General features: G+C 47.8%; 1 long non-coding RNA gene across 1 annotated transcript; it reads left to right on the top strand.

The window, feature by feature from the left end:
- The first annotated feature begins 333 nt into the window (after positions 1 to 333).
- On the top strand, positions 334 to 15055 carry LOC127664062 (uncharacterized). Its single transcript, XR_007973093.1, has 3 exons — positions 334 to 463; positions 10621 to 10779; positions 14985 to 15055. It is a non-coding gene; the product is annotated as an uncharacterized LOC127664062 (long non-coding RNA).
- Positions 15056 to 19306: the final 4251 nt, after the last annotated feature.

The raw sequence follows: 19306 nt of genomic DNA, 5'->3' as shown, positions 1-19306 counted from the left end.
AGAGCCGGTGTTTCCTCTGACCAACTTCCCCTCAGTTACGCTAGCCCTTTTCAGTCCCCTCCGAACGCCACAGCTCTTACAGTCTGTACCACATCATATTGAGAAGTACTTAAGTCCTCACTGGCACCGTCTGTGTCCTCTGTCAGACTCTAGAGTTAGGAAATTTAGTGGGCCGGCAGATAGAAGAGGAAGGAGAGGTGGGAAGAAAAGAAGGAGGAGAAGGAAGAGGAAGAGGAGGAGGAGGAGCAGGAGGAGGAGCAGGAGGAGGAGGAGGAGCAGGAGGAGGAGGAGCAGGAGGAGGAGGAGCTTATAACCAAGTTACAGGAAGAAAGTTTGAAGCCTCTGCTATATTCTTAACTCCAAGGTTCTCTCCAGCTCAGAGGCCGGAGGGGAGGTGTGGTCTCCTTAGTTCATCCCAAAGGCTGGATGTAACACTCTATCAAATCCTGTGGGAGGTATCCAAGTAAGTAATATGTATTATGTTTTGTAAACAGCCCATTTCCCTCTGATGCTATATTTGGATTGTGTATTATGAATTCTACACAGCAGTCACTGTAATAGAAGGAAATGTCTTCCTGAATAGCAGTCACCCCGAGATGGAGCTATGCCTACAACTCTCTACTATGTACAGCAAGGAGTACCTGGTGCTGTCTGTCCCCTCTGGATACTGATGTTGGAGGGTGTGGCTTCTAGTCTGCCCATCCCTGGTCCTCACACTTAAGAGACTACCATATGCTGACCCTTGATAAGCATCTGCAGGAAGAAAAGCCATGTGGTTGAGGTCTGCTGTGTAGTCCAGGTTAGCTCAAAACTAATGGTAGTCTTGTCTTTGCCTCTCATGTGGTGAGTTTACAAGCCTGTACCCCCAGTACCCACTCTGCCTGGGTTTCTACAAGAAGCACAGTGGTCCCCTCCCTGCAAACACAGGTGTGAAGCCACAAAGCAGAGGTCATGTCCAGAGAGCCCAAGCTGGGTAGGGACTCCATACCTCTTCAGAGCACCATACCTAATGTTGCTCCAGCCACTCAGATCTGGGAAGTCATAGTGAAGAGGCTGCTGTTCACTGACATACACCCCCAGGACAGCAATTTTCTGTGACATATCCCATGTGGCCACTGGTCCCTAGGCACCTGCCCACTAGCTTCTTCCCAATGCCTCTGCTCCCAAAGCTTGGCCGTCTGCTTAGGACATCTGGTGCTGAGTGAATTGGTGCAGACTTACAGGGACTTTACAGCTCCATCAGAAGATGCTGAGCTCTTGGGATGACCTAACTCTCTGGACAGTGCTTCTAAACAAGCCCCAGAGCCTCCATGCCTGGGACATTTATGAAGCATCCAGAATCAGCCTTTTGTTGGCCTGGCTAATTCTTACCTGATACTGTGGGGTTCAATAGTGATCCTTATTTCCCAATCGAGGTATTTGATGCTCAGAAAGGTTAAATAACTTTGATAAGGCCAGAAGTTCCTATAACACTGAACCCAGAGAAAACCTAAACCTCTTGCAATCAAGGGAGGGGATTGTGGAAGTCTATGAGTGGTCTGTCTTCTGTGTGCTTTGTCAATACAAGCATAATTGGAGAACTGCCTGTCAATCATTTATATTTTATAAGGAATTAGTCAACCACCGAAGTAGGAGAGACACAGCTGCAGTCATTTATAACATATATAAATAGTATATAAAATAGTCATATGTATACATATATATGCTATGTATATATATATGAATATTTATGTTAATTTATAGTATGTGTTAACCAGAAAATTTTCTTCCCTGGTGGATGTCTAGGACCCAAGACTAGAAGAGCTTTTGATTAATGGAAGGTGACTGGCGGGAGGAATAATTGGGATTGGAGGATAATCAGGTGAAGAATTAAGGTCCTCTTGATAGAGGCTTAAACCCATAGGTAGAACACATTATGATAGGGTCAGAGTTCACGTCTACAAACTATGATGAAACAAGGTAAGATCATTGAGACAGTCAGGAGTTCTGGCTTCTTACCAAGCTGGACTAGAAATGAGAATTAGCCTGGAATTCAGCTTCAAATTCCAGTGTGCAACAGCACTGGCCAGGAACTTTGGGCTGTAACCCGGGACAGTCCCTTCTCCCTTCTTAGATTCCAGGGTCTCCCCCAAACTCACTAATGTTGAATCTCTGATTTCAGATGTGTAGTGTTGGGTTTCTCCCAAAGGTCAGGATTCCACAGACTCTTAATAAGAATTTCACACAGTCACAATGCACTTGGAGACATGCAGGCCAACTCTTAACCCTAGATTTAAGGATGCCCTGTTAGGTCCTGTCACCCATACTGAGTTTGGTTAGAGTCCATACCTCTGTTCAAACATCAACTCACTCTCTACCCGTCAGATGCATGAGACCTTAGGCAAGGGCTTTTGCTTTGTTGCCTTAAGCCTTCAGCTCAGTCACTTGAGCCTGGCACTGAGGTGCTGGAATTTGTCACTAAAGGTTCACTGAATAAACAAACCAATGACTGGCTCTTGCCCTGTTGGAACCACAGAAAGTTTGATGCCAAGAGTGAAAGATAGAAAGACAGGAGACTAGCTTTTTTCTCTGCCCTTTTTTTATTTCTAAGAGACAAGACCCAATTAACAGCTGAAAAAACTGAGGCCTAGAGAAGAGAGCTAACTTTGAACTTTATGTTTACAAAGCAAGAAGGGACAGGAGATACCCTAGCATCTTTGAAATTTCTTCATGCTACCCTTGAGGAAATTGAAGCTGGTATTAGCTTTTCTGTCAGCGTAGATGGAACCTCTTAACACAGACAACTTAGAGGACGGAAAATTTGTATTTTCTCAGGCTTCAGAAGGTTTGGTCCTTTGTAGACCGTGAGGGTATGGTAGAGCAACGAGGTTTGCACCATGCTGGACTAGAAAACAGAGGGTAGAATACAGGAAATAATTAGGGATAGCATATTCTCAGTGACCCACTCCCAGTGGCCCACTTTCTCAAAGCCACCAGAATATCCTCCAATTGTTCTATCACATGGGGACAGAGCAGTCAGCCTGTGAAGGGCATTTGAATTTCAAACCATAACAAAGTTCAGAGTGTGGAGAAATATCATGAGGCCTCTCAACTCAGTGGTAGCGATAGGAGACAAGAATCCAGCATGTATATGGAGTAACACACAGATACCAACAGGCATGGACGGGAATATATATACAGTGCACACATACACTGCCATATGTGCTTAACTGACTTGCACACCCCTGCACACACAAGTACACACTCATTCCCATATAGCAAACACATTGGCATTTGCACAACAGTCACATACATACATGCACTTACTTGTACACATGTGTTTAACACCCACATGTGTATGTGTGTGTACATATAAATTTGAGTAAACATACCTATGCATATGAAAGCATATGTGCAGTTATACAACATGTTATTTGCACTTGAAAAACTCTGCATGCCCACCCCTGCAGAAATGCATACATATGTACATTTACATGTCTCTTCACAGTGCAAAACAGCACAGCTATTCTTTCTCTGCGCATGTGCCATATTTCATAAACACACACATACATGTGTACGTACCTGCCCAGTGGCATCCGACTTTGTGTTTGTATGAGAGTGTATGTTGCAGTATATGGTCCACAGCAATCTGCTCAGATGAGCTCCTGGCCACAGATAAACTTCTCTGTTAGTTGGTTATAATCTTTCATTGGAACTGACACATTGATAGCCCCAGTTTTTCTAGGACATGACCTTCATACTGGCTATTGATTTCCAGTGGCTATCAGGCTCCTGCTACTGGAGTGACAGGCCCGGTCAGAGGTCAGCCCTTAAATAAAGCTTCTGGATAACTAAGCACCAGCTACACCAATGAAAATGGAAATTGGCAGCCCTGGCTTGTTTTTATGGGGTGGGATCCTACTGAGGGGATTTCAGCCCTGTGTGCCCCTCCTGTTCCTACATCATAGGTCAGGCGCTGTGTGCACCCACAGGTGCCTGCACTGTAGAGGATCTTGCTTGAAGGTTGTTGGGGGGTGTGTGGCAGTTGCCAGGGCCTGATCCCTTTGTATGCTGTTTTCTGGCAAAGTCTTACAGCCCGAGTGGGTCCCAGATTTTATGAGTGAGTTGATTTGAGGGCTTGGGCAAGTGATGTCATCTTTCTGGGTCTCAATTATTTCCCCCTGTCCATGCCTCATCCACTCTCAGTCTCTCTTTCCATGTCACAAGGGTGTGTGACTCCATCTGAGAAGCTGATGGCACTGGTGGTGTGCTGAGACATGTACAGTTTGCAGGAGAAGGTGGAGCGCCATGTCTTAACATTAGCATTGCCAACCACAAGACAGCACTTAATTAAACCCTGTGCTGATTTGAAGTCCCTGGGGTTGGGGCAACATTCAGGGGTCACTGGGCAAGCAGAGGCATGGTGGGGCAGAGGCTGAAGGAATGTTCTTGATTTCAAGTCTTTCTCTTTGCCTCTCCCGTCTTGCCTGCTGCCATGTGACAGCAAATATTGAACTTCTACTCAGACAACAATCTAACCTAACAGGGAAAGCCTAGCAGGAAGGCACAGGCATATAGTTCCCTTGTGTAGGAGGCCAGGTCAGGAGAAACTTAAGTTCAAATCCAGCTGGAGCTATATAGTGATATGAGTTCTCTCTCTGTGTCTCTCTGTGTCTATCTTGGTGTCTGTCTCTGTCTCTGTCTGTCTCTGTCTGCCTCTGTGTCTGTCTGTGTCTGTCTGTCTGTCTGTCTGTCTGTCTGTCCCCCCCCCCTCTCTCTCTCTCTCACACACACACACACACATACACCAAAACAAACAACCCCCTCCAAAATACAGAAACCTCACAGCCAAACAAAATATACTTCATCCAAATATACTTCAGCCCCATTAGCTCCTGTGCCTGCCCAGAACATAGTCCTTTCCATCCCTCCCCAGCCCCATTCATGTATGTAACACCTCTGGCCTGACCCCAGTCAAGTCAGCCTCCCTGTGCCTGGATATTGCAAAGTACATTCGACCTTACACCCAAACATGGCTATGAACAAGACCCACTCAGATATGAATTAGCAACAGCAGCAACCAAACCTTGTTTCGAAGAATCTGGCTTAGGGACAGTAGAAAAGGCAGGCAGCTCCTAGTCATTTGTCGCTGTCTGGTAGGAATGCCGACCCCTTTCTGTCTCTGCCTATGCTTCTTGATGTGTTATGTATTTCTCTGGGGCAGGGTATGTTAAGGGAAGTGTGTGTATTCTGAATGGAGGTTAGAAAGAAACCGGCATGTTTGATAATACCAGAGAATCCAGGGTTGCTCGTGGAGACCGAAACTCAGTGATGTTACCCCACACCAAAGGGGAAAAGTCCAAGAACATGGTGGATACCCCGAGGCAGACCCTTGTCTATAACTTGCACCTGGAATGAGACCAGAAACTCCCGGTGTACTAGACAGCAAGTGGACGTACAATTTTGGGAAGGGGGTCTGGTGGAGTCATTATCCCCAGGTTCTGGTACATGGTTGGAATGGTTTTAAGCTCATATATAAAACCATTTAATGCTCCCTCTAGAGTCCACACGATGCGCATCTGGAGACAGGTTCTCTTGGGACCAGCTTGTTTTCTACAACAAGCACGAAAGATGCTCAGAAAGTAGCCACTCGTTTCCAGAGAGGGACCTGGAGTAACTTATGCTTAAAGATGTGTAGGCGGCTGTTAAAAGTAGCAATAGCTGCCATGTTGTTGTTGTTTTTTTTTTTTTAATTTGAGCATTTTTTAAATTCCAACGATTATAGAGACTGGATCTCCTAGTTTGTATAAGCTGGGAAATACTGTGCCCCCGAAGTCCTCTATCCACCTGGTACGTGACAGATATCTTAGAGCACGGCGTTGTTCTGGGTTTCTCTGCTGAGGATCTTCTAAGGTTTCCACAAGGAGAGGCACCAAGCTCCTCCCACTTTCCTGGATTCTGTGGGTTTGGTAAATCAGTAGAGAGAAGGGTTTGCCTCAGGATATATAGAGGGGAGGCCCAGGGAAAGCAAGGACAGAGAAACAGGTGTGGGTCATGGAGACAGTAGGAGAACATGATTCAAACAGCCTTGGTTCCACACTCAGTGTGCAGCCAGAAAACAGAGGCTGAACAGCTGGCCTGGCCAAGTCCTCAGCTGGTGAACCAGGACCCAGAACCTTGATAAAGCCCGGCAGGCACCAAAGCTTTGGAACAATCAGCTTCCAAACCCAGCTCTTCCACTTTCCTGCTGAGCGCCCTTGAGCCAATCACACCCCCTTTCTCCACCCGCAGTGGGGACAGGAATCCCCTGCCATCTTTCTACAACCCAATAAATGTCTGCAGCTTGGGAACATGCCGGTGGGTCACGGTCACATCATACGCTCCCCACTTCTGGATTCATCTCACAATTAGGGATGGCCAGCAGTTCCCAAAGACAGTGATTTTTGTCCATCTCCCCTCCCCGCCCCCCAACAATTCAGTGGTGTCTGGAATGATTTTGGTTGCTAGATCTGGGACAGGAGTGGAACCTGCATATTGAAGATGGAAACCAGGCATGCTGCTAAGAACTAGCAGAGGACAGCTCCCCAGCAGGAGTCCCCTGACCCTAAAGGGCAGTGGTGGCAAAGACAAAAGCTCTTTTAAGAGAGATTCTTTCTCTCTCTCCTTCTTTGCTCAGCAAACAGCCCTGAAACCCTTTCATTTCTCCAACAGGGCAGACACGGGCTGCCCAGGGAGCCGGCTGCCTGCCTCCCCTCACCCTGAGGCCATTCAGCCAGATGGCAGAGGGGTCAGCAGCAACCAAACATCTAATGACGTGTGACAAGTGTGGCCAGACAGCAGGCCCAGGCTGGGCCCCTTGGAGGCCACTCATTGGGCAAGGGAGAGTCATAAATAACAACATAGTGACAGCCGGACTCTGCGCTCAGTGGGAGAAAGGAAGCCCCCCTGCCCTGACTCCCGGGGCAGGACTTCATGGGACAGACTCCAGCAGGGGGGCAGGCAGGAACAGAGGCAAGGCTGAGCTCCCTATGCCAAACTTAAGGGGACTCTCCCTGGAGCAGCTGTCCAGACAGTGACTGGATTTGCTATCTGACTCTCTTCTTGATGGTGTCACTGACAGAGTGCAGCTGGGCCTCCCAACAATCCGCTCAGTCACTATTTACCTAAGTGCTGGGTAGGAAGCTTGCTGGGTATGAGTCTCAAGCAGTTCAATTTGCTGTTAAGGTATTGAACCTCCATCTCCTCATCTGTAAAATGGGGGCAACTGAGCAACAAATATGCTAATTTATGGGAAATTATGTACAAAGCAACATGCTAATGGAAGGGATGGTAATGATTATGATTATTTCAAATCATTCATATTTGAAAAAATATGTACATTCTAATGCTCTAAAAATATTAATCAGTTTTTAAGTTTTTAGGCTGCTCTAAATAGACTTCTTGCAATAACAATTGTAATAATGATGCCTATATTAAAAAGCATTTTTATTTTCACATTTCTTCCCTCCAAGCCTCATGTGGCTTAAAATGGGACCTGTTTGCAGTGATGCGTACTCCTTGAAAATAAAGGCGGGGAAAGCTGAGCTGCACGCAGGAAGACTTTGTTTTGTTGCGACTGGGGCTACAGGTGAGGCCCGTGCCCAATGCACAGCACTGGGCTCTCAGCTCTGTCATTTGCAAAACCGGCATAATAATAATAATGTCTTCCTGACCTCCTCGGAACTGCTCTGTCAGGGAGACCAGGCACCTGGAAGTCGTGCAGTAATCGAAGCATCACCCAACAAGGGAGTCAGCGCTATGATCATTAGCGTCATGGTTATTATTCATTATTATTCATAACGATGCTTACAAGGAGGTTCTTCAAAGGACGGCTTCCTGAACCGGCTTTGCGAAGTTTTACAAAAATGCATCAGACGAAGACCCCCTCCCCTCCGGATATTCCTTCCGGAGTCCAAGCTTGCTTCAGGCTTCCGTTTATTTTAGGTTCCCCACCTCCCCCACCCCCAAACCAGGCCTTGCATGTCTTCTGTAGAAATGGTTCTTGTGGCCCAAGACCTCGGATGCCAGTTTTCAGCCAGGAGCACAGTTTTGCAGAAAGGGTTATAAATCAAAACCTGGGTCCTAATGAAACCTCTGACAGGACGCTAACTGTAACAGAACGCACCCAGGCCCACTTTCAGGGGAAATGAGAGGCGGTAGCAGGGGTTCGAGGTGCCTGCCGAGGGGGCCAGGCTCACCCCCCTTCTTCCCTTTGTTTCCCCTGGTCGCCTTTCCCCTCTCACCCCGCCCCCTTTCTTTTATCATTCCTCCAGAATCCCTGACTGCTGCAGTCCTCTGTAGCTGCCCTAGGAATCTAGGAGTGGCTCCCGAGCTGCAGACCCAAGCGGTTCCTCTCCCTAGCTCTCTCCACCTAGGGGGTCCTGCACTGATGGATGACAGCAGGGGTAGAGCCTGAACAGAAGTTGGTGAGTGCAAAGCCCTGGGTTCAGGGAAGACCTTTTAAGTCCTGGCGTGTAGCGGACCTCATTGAATCTGGATCTGCAAAGTGAGAACGGCAGTCATTTCTCCCATGCAAGACAAACTGAAAGGGTGTGGCAGACGTAAATCACTGATCACCGATCACACATACATCACCGATCACCGAGGGTAGGTGAAAGTTCAGGGAGGTGAAGGGATCAAGAACTGGGCAGCTTGAGCTGCCTCCTAGAATAGGGTCCCTATCCACACCGGTTTCAGGTGTAGCCACAGGCACTTCCGGTTTGATCTCAGTGGGCTGGTCTTCACCACATCATCAACTCAGCCTTAGCATCTGAATGGAAGTTCTCCCCATCTGACACCATGCACTCTCCTTAGCTCACCTCACGGGAGAGGAAGGCCCTACCTTCTAACTCCTCAGTACCAGAGGCTGAGATCCTAATGTGTCTGAATCCTGAGTCTCACCCACCGACCAACGGGGGGAAGGGGGTGTACCCCACCCACCCCAAAGCTTTTCCCAGAATCCCCAGCTCAGTCTGATCTCTCCTTTGAGCTCCTGTATCTTTGCGAGTTCACCATGTAGGTGTCCCAGAACAGAAACAATATTTTTCCGCACTAGGCAGCAAACCTCGGAAGGACGATGCTCCAGCAACTTTGCCCAGTTCTGATGACCTTGGGCCTTTGTAACAAAGGATTTTGTTTTTGTTTTGAGTGTCTTACCACATAGCCCAGGGCAGCCTTCAACCATGAGCCCATCTACACATACTACCTTCAGCGATAGTCTTGCCAGTGTCAAGATTACAGGGGTATGCCACCCTGCCTGACTCACAGTAAGGGTGCTTACTAAGAGATGTCTGCAGAAAGTCAACTCTCCGCCCCTTTTGATCATACTCCATTGGCCAGAACAGGTCTAAGGTGAACTCACCAGATAAGGTGTCTGAGCCCATGGGAGCTCAAGGTGAAGGTGAGCCAAGTCTCTCTTGGTCCAGGGGAGGTGAGAGAAACTGCCTTCATATGACTTGAAGTATCTGCCAACCCAGAGGTTCTCCCTGCTTCCAGTTTGCAGCTCATATTCCTGGTTTTCTTTCTTTCTTTCTTTCTTTTTTTTTCTGTTCTGTCTTTTGTTTGTAGTATGCCAATTTCTTGCTATCTTTCAAAGTCTTTATTCTGCAAACGGAAGGCAGAAAGTTTTCATGGCACACAGCTGGGTCCTTAGCCAGGCCAGTATTCTTTCCAAATCAGCCAGGGGCCAGGGCATTGCGGAGAGGAGAGGAGAGGAGAGGAGAGGAGAGGAGAGGAGAGGAGAGGAGAGGAGAGGAGAGGAGAGGAGAGGAGGGGAGGAGGCCACGGAGAGGGCAGAGCCTACTGCAAGAGGGAAAGCAAAGGGAGCTGCCGAGGTCCCTGAGGTGACTTGCAAATCTGCTGAAATCCTGAACGAGCTTTGATTTAACCCAAGCTTGAAACGGCTTTTATTTACTGTCTATTGTGGAATAAATGACACCTCATAAACAGGCTTTATCCATTACCAGGGATGGAGAGCCCCCTGTTAGGGACATTTTATCCTCTTGATATCAAAGAAGGTATGCCTGGGTGTGTTATCACAGATAGAAAAATCAATGCCAAGGCACACACAGCTGAAATTTCATTTTCATCCACCAATATTTTCAAAGAGGAAAAAAAAAGAGACAGTTGCTCATAAAAATGACTCTAGATCCAGAGGACTGACCAGGGCCAAGCAGACTGGGCTGGCCCCAGCTGCACAAACTGATCTAGCTCTGTTCCCTTCCTAAGCCACTAGCCCTACCCAGGGGCGTGCCCACACAGCCTCCCAGATATTCACCCAGCTCTGACCCAGACTCTGCCTCTCTGTCCCTAGTCCCCAACCCCACCCACCGTGGACACACACTTCCTAGAAAATCCCAGAACTATCCAAAAGGTCTATACGCCTTAAAAGAAGAGTTTATGACTCTTCCAGGTATTGTATGAAAACTAAAGACCTCCCAGGAAGCGAATACAGTTGGCGAGACTCCAAGGAAAGGATTTCTGCTTCTCACTGAGCTGAAGCTATTTCTCTCTCAGACCTCTTTCAGAGGAGGCAGGGGGGGGGGGGGACGGGAAACAGATACTTTTAACTCTTCGTAAAATGTTCTTGGTTTCAACCCACAGGACTTCATCACATTGAATAACCATGTATTGGGGCGATTCTCTGGTTCACAGCGTTATTTCCCTCCTGAGGCTGTGTGCTCCACGGAGCCTCCGACCAGGCCGATGTTCTATTTATATTTCCAGCACTGGGCACAGCACTTGGTAAATAACAGCTGCTCAGTAAGTACTCATTGACCGCAATGACAGGCCTCGGGGTGGGGTTTGGTGGGATACACGACTGCCTGGATGCCTGAGCTGATGGAAGGATGGGCGTTCGATAACCGCCCCCTCCCGCCCCCAGACCTGGGTACCTGGAAACAATTCTGGGAGAGAGCCTACTAATAAACAGGGATGCTATGTGGCCATTGTCACCCAGGCAGCCACAGCGATGGCCTCTTCCACTGGGTGCTTGTCCTCAGAAAGAGTCTGATGGACAGTGGAGACAAAGCATCTCCGTGCCTCAGATGGCGTTCTCGCTCTTTTAAAGAGGCAGCACTCTTGTTTGCTCTGCTTATTTGGCTCAGTTGAAGGCCACTGATCAGAATTGAGGAAGGCACATCTGGGGAAGAAAAATCCCTGTGAGGCGTCCCCTGCTCCCATAGAGATGCGGGCTGTCTGTTCTTCCTCAAGTGTTTTATAAAGGATTGGGAGAACAAATGAAGCCAGCCAATACCACAGCCACTGCCGCCTGAAACCAGTGGCGGTATTTAAATAAGGCTTCAATAGGAAGGCATGGTCTCCTCGGACTTGGTCTGTGATGTAGTTATCAGGAGGAGAAATTCGCAGATCCCATTACCTGCTGCTCCTTCCCCCAGGAAATCCCTTGTTTGTGGATTTCTCGGCAGCCTTTGCAAGGCGCATTTTCTCTGGATTGTCCTGGGCACACATCTGCCTTGCTGTGTGTTTATAAGAAGAGGCATGTGCTTCTCCCTCGGCCTTACACACACACACACACACACACACACACACACTGTCGACTGTCCTTTTGGCGTTACAGTACATGGATGCATTGGGGGCAGGGACGATCTATACCACAGCCCACCTGCTCTGCTTGGCATGAAGACTTTTTCCTAGCAAGGAGAGTATATCTTCATTGAGTTGTTGTCATTATTATTTATTCCACAGAAAAAATTGCAAATGCTTCCTGGGCAGAATGCTGAGTTAGGCAGGTGAACCAGGGGAGAGGCCCAGCTGTGTTCAGGAGTTTATGGACTTAGGGAAAGGTGGAGCTACAGTCTGCATTAGGGCCTTGCATGTGATGAGGGCCATGGGGGTGTGGGTAGGGCGGAATTGACTGATGGCCGCTTAACCAAATAGGGTGGGTGTCTCACCTTGAGTCCTTGGTTGGGTTAACCCGTATTTGGACCAAATTTCTCAAGTGTTTGCTTTTAAAAGAATATGTCAGGCTTCCTTCTATCTTCCCACATCTCTTTAAAGGCCCTCCCTGCAACATTGGTTCTGGCCACTGGAGAGAGTCATCATAGTAGAACCCATTATTAGCTGAAACTCATCAAAATGTCCAGGGATAGAGGGGGTATTATTGTCATTGAAGTGGGCTCAGAAACACTGAGAAAATCCTGTTATTAAGTACTTAGTAAGAATCTTCAAAAAGAATAAAGATTAATTCTTAGTAGAGAGTTTCTAAAAGACAAAGTTTGGCTCCGATGTGGTCCAGGCCTCATCTCCTTCCTCAGCAGCTGCGTACGGGCAGTGAGCCTGCCTTTCTCTCAAGAAACACCCAAAAGACCCGTCAGCAGCCAAACCATGTGTGACATCAAAGGGGGAGGGGCTTCCCTCTGGGGAACAGGTCCATGCCTGTTTCTGAGCTAGGGCTGGGGCTGGGCATGCTGGTGTGTAGTCCCAGCTGTTTAGGAGACTGACGTTGGGGAATCTGCAAGCTGAAGAGCTGTCTAGGCTACAGAGTAGGTTCAAGGCCAGCCTGGACAACTTGAGACACGCCAGAGCTGTAGCTCACTGCTGGGTGCCTGCTTAGCTCATGGCCCAACCCACAGCTCCACTTCCCATCCTGTGTTGACTGATGCAGACAGGGGAATGGCTCAGGTGATGCTGCAGGGCACAGGCAAGCCTGGCTTAGATTCGGCCCTGAGTTGGAGACCCAGGTGCCTATCTAGGCTCTGAGACTGCTGGAGCTGTGAGCTTGCTTGGTTCTGTCAGCCTCTTTGGTCTCCACTGTGACTGATCTTTCACAACCTTTTCACAAATAGGGGTCAAGCTTTATTCAGAAGTTAGCTCAGGCTAGACCACAGCTTATTTTATAATCTGTCAATTCTTCCCTACATGTGTATTCCCTTTGAGGACCTCTGCAGTACTGACCCAGGCCCGGAACCTGCTAAGTGACTAATGTCCCTGCTGTGTCTTGTGATCACACTACTGCCTTAAAGCAGAATTCTAGCCAGGCTCCTAGGTTTCAGTTTGCCCACCCCTGAAAGGCAGCTCCAGCTTCACCGATGAGGGAGTCTCACTTTCCTTAGGAGAAGTAAACAGACTTGATAACAATGCACAACGGCAGCTTGCAAACACAATGTCTGCTGTGTGGTCGGCAGTGTTTCCTGAGCTTTTCATAATCTCTCAAAATAAAAATTAAAGTTCAACAGAGACTACGGAACTCTGATCAGGGTCAGGACATGTCAGAATGGGGAACTCAGCTCTTTCTGAGGTGCTGGGCAATTTAAACCATGCTTAAATGTGTGTTTAAACACATGTTTATATGTGTGTGCCATGTTTTATATGTTTATACTACACCGTAAATACTACTCTGAAATGAGAAGGGAGGAATATTGTTATTGGCTTGGTAAGTATGCCCTCCCCCACAGATGAGAGGGCTGGTATGATATTGAGATATAAAACAGAAATTTAATCAAAACAATGCATATGATCTTAATATTTCTAGTAGACATGTTTTAAAACACTGAATGGAACAGGTTACCATTTATTTAAATCCTGTATTTTCTTTAACCTATCACATACAACTTGCTGTTGTTTCAGCATTTGGTTAATATTAATAAACATGAGTGCTCTGTCTTTTGGGGGGCACTGGCTCTTGGCAATGGGGTGGACACAAACTCGCTGCACAGCTCCGCTGAGCTGGGCCAGCCAAAGCTCCTCTTGGTAAATATCCTGGGCTGAGCTCACCAAACCTGCTGCCCTACTGTGCAAACCTGCATGTCGACCTCAGAATTTCATCTCACCCATTAGGTATCACATCACCACCAGGAACCCCAGGAAAGAGGCCTGTCAGACATGGTTGCCTTTGCTCTCAGGTAGAGAAAGAACACTTTGCTTAAGAATCCTTTGCCCAGCCCACCAAAGAAAGCATATAAGTCAGCTTGCTTTCAGAGGGATAAAGTGTCAACAGTCTGGAAGAAAAGGACAAGCAGAAAGATACAGTGCTTAAGGTGGAAAGGGACCACAGCTCCATACCCCCCCTTGCTGGCTCTTTGGTTCCCAGACAGCCTCATAAAACACTTGAAGACAGGTGATGGATGCCCTGGGGTCTCCTGGCCCATGGCAACCCAGGGCAGTGTGGAGCCCCAGCCTGGGAGGAAAGGGAAGACTAAATCCCACCCAGGAAAGCACTTGTTCCCTGTCACAAAGACAGATCCATACCCCTGGCAGTGAGATCAGGTCACCTAGCTTACTGTGGGCACCGTCAGAAACATGACCCATCTGACAGAAAGTATGACATCAGTCCTAGGGGAGGCATGGGAATCCTTGAATGTTGGGAAGGCGTGTTTCTGGTACAGAGTCTGCACCAGGAGCAGTGCCTTCTCCCTGCTCCAAAGCCTACTTTATTCCAGCTGGAGGGTGAAGATGTTCATATTATGAGTATAGAGGGAGGGAGGGAGGGAAGGAGAGAGAGAGTGGAGGACAGGGAAAGGGAGAGGAAGGGGAGAGGAAAAGGAAGGGGAGGGATAGAGAGAGAGGAAGGGAGGGAGGGAGAGAGGGAGGGAGGGAGGGAGGGAGAGAGAGAGAGATTAGTTCTTAGGAAGAAGTCAGGCTGTATTAGCAATCATCATACTGTCCCAGCCTACTGCTTGGAGGCTAGCAGGAAGGACGCAATGCAGTTTACCTTTGGATGGTGAGGCTGGGATCCCTGTTTAAAAGTCTAACCCGGCTGATTATTTATTGATGTCTCTGTGTGTGTGTCTGGCTCTTACTGGTTACAAGCTGCTGTGTGCCTAAAGGACTTTTTTGAATTAAGTTCTTTTCAGTCATTTCCCCCTCAGGGTGTTAACCAATGAGCATGTACTTGGACAGAAGTTGACTTCTCCTCCCCTACTCTCCTCTGTGTCATGAAATAAAATTAAGTATCAGGACAGAAGCCATCAGACAAACTGGCCCGGGCTTGTATTTTTTATTTACAGACAGAGCGAGAGTCATTCGTCGGAGCAGCCATCTTTTCCATTTGCATGCCTCAGATTCCAGTCAGGACACACACACACAGGTAACAAGAGGGTGTGCTCTGGGTGGCTCTCCAGTGGTCTTGCTAGTAGTCCTTAATGCGGCGTGCTTCCTCCATTATCTGAAATTGGGATCCTTTGGCCTCTTTTTTTCCCCTCAGGTAGCTCATCTGTAAGGTGGGATGCTAGTCCTCTCTCTGAAGGCCAGGGGCACAGGTCCTGCCATGACACCCTTACTTCTGTGAGCCCTGACCTCCTTCCCAACCATTGTCTCACAAACAACCTTAGCTAGAGCAGCCAAGTTGACTCCTTATATTGACAAGGATTTTTCCTCATGGTTAGCCTCTCACATTGTTAAACAGGTGGGAGTCAAAGGAATTTTCTGGAAGAGATAAGCAAGAGGTGCTGGGTGAGTGAGGCTAGTACCACAGAACAGGGAGCTGGTGACATGGTTCCCCGGGGAACTTGGTGCCACTTAACCTTGGTGGCATGGGACGCCTAGCTGAATGTCACAGTGGTGTCCCCTGGTGATCTACTCTGCAAGACTCTCTATGAACTTTGTGCAGATGGGGTTCACTGCTGAGAAGGAATTTAGGGTGCCTGCTTTGAAAGCATGTGCTAGGCCCTTTAGTAGGCACTGGCATCTGACAGAACCTTAATTTCCAATCCCTTAGGACTCACCTTACTCAACACGTCTGAGCTTCAGTTTATCCTATGAGAAGTAAGGATTGGAGGAGGACTGAGTCTGGACCATACTAGAAGCCAGGAAAAGATCCTTTCGACTATGACAATGAGTCCTACTTGTGTAATAAACCACAGCTCAGGAAAGCAAGTCTTCATAGAAGTGTGTGACTAATTCACTCACACACACAGGTCTTCCATGTGGATTTGAAGTTGTGTCAGATGGAGTTGTTCCTGTCTGGGGCAGCTGCTCTCCATGGTTCCTAGTCTAGCTTTCCATTACCATGGTTTTGTAATGCGAATATTTCAGGATCTAGAATATTCTTGGCCCTCTGCCATCAGTCAAGAGACACCTGCTTTTTATCTTTCTCTCCCATGTCCTTCTCTGTTCCTTGCCTTATCTGCTCCCTTTCTTTCTCTCCATTTCTCTTTTTCTAACTGTCTCTCTGACTCCCACGTCTCCCTGTCTCTTTGTCTCTCTTTCTCTGTCTCTCTGCCTGCCTGCCTGCCTATCTATCTATCTATCTATCTATCTATCTATCTATCTATCTATCTATCTATCTATCTATCTATCTGTCTGTCTGTCTATCTGTGTGAGCCTCTCTGTCTCTCTCTCTCACTTTCTCCCATTCTTTCTCTTGCCCTCTCTCCATCACTCCACCCCATTCCTTATTTTCAAAGGAATCAAAAGGTAGGATTTACCTTAATTGAAGAAGAACTCTGTAGATGAATGCTTAGGAATTGCAGAACCCTTGAGTAGTTTATCTTCAGAGCACCTGTGGCAGTTCTTACTCTCAAACATATCTTCCTCAGGACCCTCCTGGGAGCCCCCCAGTTTGCCCTCTGGACACTCCCTGGCTTACTTCAGACACTGCAGTGAGGGCGCCTGGCTCGTTCCCGGTATGTCCTGACAGTTATGTTGGTTGACTATCCTTGCCATGTGGCCCTGATATTTACTTTCTATCTCCATGTAATCCCTAGTAATGGGATAAAACATTCTAAGAGTCAAATAAATGAAGCTTAATGAATGGATGGTGTGTGCCTGAATGAATGAATACTGGTGTAAGTGCAAGAGGCTGTGCTAAGAGCCCCTCCCTCAGAACTCTTGCCGTCACCCACCGTGGCCTTAACCTTTCTCACATCTACTGTCCACTCTGAACCCCAAGAGGTCCCCATTTCCCATGCCTTATCTGTCTGCTTCTACAGCTTGACTCATTGTGAGATTGTTATTGAAATAGCTCAGATGAACCTCGGTCACTTTGTATGGGTGACATTATTAATAGTGGCAGGCTCCTGGTCCTACTTTATGTGCTGGATATGGCTGTTTGGTTGCCAAAATGGAAGGTTAATAGGTAGACACCCCCTTGGTCCAACCCCTTTACTGACCTCGGACTCATTCTGAATCTCTTTAAGCCCCAGGAGATTAATACCTCTACAGAGGATATGTGACTACAGTTAGAAAAATACGACCAATAATTAAATGTGGTGGCTGTATCAGAATACCAAAGGACACTGGCAATGATGTACATCCCCCATGGCAGTCATGTCCTCTGTGTCCTTTCAAAATGAGGCCTCATATTTGGGGCCTTCCCAAGGAGACAAGCCACTGAAGAGCTTTCTGCCTGCTGGCAAGAATGCTGGACGTGGGCCCACAGGGCCAGAGCTCCAGCAAGGGAGCAAATTCTTCCTGACCTTGGCCTGCAGGAGGGATCTGTGAATAGTGGGGAAGTAAACGAGGCCAGAGGTTTATTCCCAGAGGCCCACAGCCCCACATATGTGCCTCGCAACCCACTGAACCGCAATCTTGAGTCAATAGCTCACACAAGCAGAAGCTGTGGCTCACGGTGGATAACATGGTATTGGTTTCACAAAAAAACCAACTATTTATTGGAAACTTCAATTGAGACCAACAGACATTTGGACACTATCCCCGTGTCAGCGAAGTGACACATGTCTGTGTATAGAAAGAGGAGCAGCAGTGGGAGACAGAGTTGATACACCATCTCATTGGCTTCTGTTGTCACTTGTGAGGATTATGTCTTTCACCCCAGCCGATAGCAGGGATGGGTTCCAGATGCCTCTCCCAGGACTCATCGTGAGGCCGGGCATGCATGCCTACAGAGCAAAGGCTGCAGGAAAGGCAAGGTGACTGCTCACTTAGCTAATGTCACTCCTAATAATACAAGCTGACTCTTACTGAATGGTCCAGACATTGCTCCAAGCACGTTAAATACATTATCTGATTTAAGCTTCACAACAGTCTTGTAAGATGAACATTATTATGTCTGTTTAGATAAGGAACTGAGCTGGAGAGAAGCTGCTCTGATTTTTAAAGCACAGAGCCAAGATTATCCGATGTGCTTCTTACTGACCGGGAGCTTCGTGCTTCTTCTTGGACACAATCAGACATTCTGGCTGTGCTTACTAATAATACCCGGCTCCAAAGATGCTGTGCTGCTTCTGAGACGAGATCACGAGAGACCAGGTGCCTGCTTTGTTTACTTGGAGAACTGTGTCTCGCATTGAGCTGCTGTTGTGTCCTGACACTGTGTGTTTCAAGGAAGCAGCCTGAGAGGAGAAACAGAGGCCTCACCACCAGCTGTAGGCTGCAAGGCATACATATCCAAGGTCCAGGCAAGAGTAAGAATAAATGCCTTAGATGAGTGCAGCACCAGTGCTTGAGGTCTCCTCACCCCTTTCTCACTGTCAAATCTTGTCTGTGAGACCCTAAATAGAAAAACAGAAAGAATCCCTTTCCACTCTGCCCTACGGAGTTCATGGGGGTAGCACAGTAGTTCTCCTAAGCTGGTGGATCTGGATGTAATTTTCTGTATAACAGTAATAAGTGGAACAGACGTTAATGTAACTGCCCAGGTTGCTCAGCAGGCGACTGGCAAATGTGGGGCTCGAATGTGGGTGGTCTGACTTCAGAGCTCGCGTCCAACAATTTTGTATTGGGATATGTGGGCGGGCACACAGTGCTCTGATGCCGCTGATTTCAGATCTGGGAAAGCAGAAGCTAAGGTCTGAGGTTTGTCAGTTAGCTGAGGCACCCACCGTGCTGGATCAGTAGAGAGTGTTAGGGGTGGGACAAGAAGCTCTGCCTTAAACGTGCTCGTTCCCAGCAGATGAACGAACAGGGAAAGAGAGATCCAGATTCCCCTAGGAAAGCCTCTCTAAGGAGGGCAGTGGGTCTCAGGGAGACACACTGCCTTGTGAGTAGGCAGCAGATGGCTGCCGGGAGAGTCAATATTCTTTGGGTTTGTGGCCACTGGTAGGTTGTTTCTGCTCCAGTGGATGGTCACACAACCATATGCATAGAGGGTATACTAACTGTACACAGCGGGTTATTAAAAACCCAAAGAAGATAGTATGTTGGGATGAAAATGTGTTGGGAGGATTCAGGGAGTTGTAGAGGGGGAGGGGTAGAAGGTAGATATGATCAAAGTACATCGTAGTCATGTATGGGATTTTTTTTATTAATCATTTTATTCATTTACTTTTTAAATGGTATCTCCCTTCCTGGTTACCCATCCACAACCCCCCATCTCATCGCCCCTCCCTTTGCCTCTGAGGGTGCTCCTGCTCCACCCACTCACCGACTC

Source organism: Apodemus sylvaticus, chromosome 13 (assembly GCF_947179515.1).
Source record: "Apodemus sylvaticus chromosome 13, mApoSyl1.1, whole genome shotgun sequence".
Taxonomy (NCBI): domain Eukaryota; kingdom Metazoa; phylum Chordata; class Mammalia; order Rodentia; family Muridae; genus Apodemus; species Apodemus sylvaticus.
Note: the sequence above shows the minus strand (reverse complement) of the source record. Positions and strands in the feature narration are given on the sequence as shown.